The sequence below is a fragment of the Tupaia chinensis genome, unplaced genomic scaffold, assembly GCF_000334495.1.
Source record: "Tupaia chinensis unplaced genomic scaffold, TupChi_1.0 Scaffold000037_4, whole genome shotgun sequence".
Lineage (NCBI taxonomy): Eukaryota > Metazoa > Chordata > Mammalia > Scandentia > Tupaiidae > Tupaia > Tupaia belangeri.
The window spans coordinates 646,387-648,063 of NW_006159487.1; the positions used below are offsets into that span (position 1 = coordinate 646,387).

The 1,677-nt window shown below is 67.0% G+C and overlaps 1 protein-coding gene across 1 annotated transcript in view; it reads left to right on the top strand.

The window, feature by feature from the left end:
* The first annotated feature begins 846 nt into the window (after nt 1-846).
* PKNOX2 (PBX/knotted 1 homeobox 2) overlaps nt 847-1,677 on the top strand; it is a 145,397-nt gene continuing 144,566 nt past the window's right edge. Inside the window, exon 1 of the mRNA XM_027772573.1 lies at nt 847-917. The gene's annotated coding sequence lies outside the window, so the exon portion shown is untranslated. The remainder of the gene's footprint in view (nt 918-1,677) is intronic.

Sequence of the window (1,677 nt, forward strand, 5' to 3'; positions counted from 1 at the left end):
GTAGGGACAGCACGTGGACTGTGCAGTGCTGAGCGGCTGCGTTCTGCTGGAGCACGTCGGCCCTGCACGGCGTCCCCGGCTCACCGAGAACCTGGCACGTGCAGGCACGTCCCGCCCACCAGCCGTCTAGCTGGCCTGGCCCTCGGGGCCCGTGGCAGTGCCACCTCCCTGGAGACACCCGTGGCCTTGGCTCAGGGCTCCGCTCTGCTGCTCGGTGGAGGGAGGAGGGCTGTGGCCATTGGGGTGGGATGGCCTTATCCGTGGGCTCATCTGGCCTGAGCTTCTTTCCCAGGGGACCCGACCCCTGGGCCCCTGGGCCTATCCTGCCTCACACTAGGCGTGTGTGGATGGTGGAGCAGACGCCCACTCCGCGTGCGCTGGGCATTCCAAAACTGTTCTAGCCAGGAGAAAGGACAAGCAGTCAGGTTTGGGGTCTGGCCCTGCCCCAGCCCCCCACACACATCCCCTCTGCCCAGTCCACTCCTGCAGTGCAGCTTGGCCTTCTCGTCCCTGCCCCTGCCATCAGCAGAGGCTGGTTGTGGTCTCTGGCCCCTGCAGCCCTTCCTCATCTGACGTGGCCTTCACAGCTGCCAACGTCTCTGGCATGGCAGAGATCCCCCACCAGGCAGGAGCGCCTGTGGGAGAAAGGGGAAGAAGCCGTACGACATGGAGGCTCTGAGCAGGCCTCCGTCCCCGACAGCTCTCCCTGGTCACGTCTGCCCCAGGAGCCCCGGGCCAGGAGCTGCCCTCAGCCCAGGGACCAGACAGAGCCGCCTCGTCTGTCCTTGCCCCCAGCCGCTCATGCCCGCAGGGCCGCACGGTCTGTAACCGTGGTCTCTCCTCTTACAGGTGGAGTCCAGAGCAGGGCCTGGGCTGCCGGTGCTCCATGCCGCGCACGAGCAGAGGGGCTGCCAACTGTAAGTAGCTCTGGTTGCATTTTCCTGTGCAGCGTGGACATCCCCACTGGGCTGGATGTGGTTAGGGCCCAAGACGAGCCCAGCGTGGTCTCCATGTGGACGAGAGAATCCTTCCGCGGAGGGCTGAATTCGGTCGTGTCTGAGAGTGATGGGTGTCAGGCTCCGGCACAGCATGGACGCGATGCAGTGAGTGCGGAGAGGGAGGCCCAGCCACAGCCGTGGGCCAAGCCTGGAGGCCGGAGGAGGAAGGGAGCCCGGTCCCCAGCAGCCCGAGCTCACGGCTCACACTGGCTCCGTGCTGGGTACCTGTGGGGTGGCAGGGGGGGCACCATCGTCCGTCCCTGTCCCCGTGCCGGGCCGCCCTTGTGACGCTGGTCCTCTCGACTTGGCCAAGCCCACTCCTTGGGCTGCCGGCCTAGCTCCTGCCTTCCAGGAAGCTGTGGCTCCCCGCTGCCCACCCCCGGCAGGTGTGCTGTGCCCTCCGGCAGGCTGTGCTCCCGGAGGGGAGTCTGGGCAGGGCGGCCTCTGCACTGACTTGGGCCCCGGGCCCAGCGTGGCTGCAACTCGGAGAGGGTGTCGACTGCGACCACCCTGGAGTTAGAAATGATTAGCCGTGATCGGCACACCTCCCCTCTGTGTGAAAACAGACGGGCCGTCGTGAGCATCGGAATGAATCGTAAGAATGGCCGCCCTGCGCTCGCCGACGCCCTGCCGCTGCCTCTCTGGAGCTAGCGGGGCGCCGCGCTCCCCCTGACGGCTG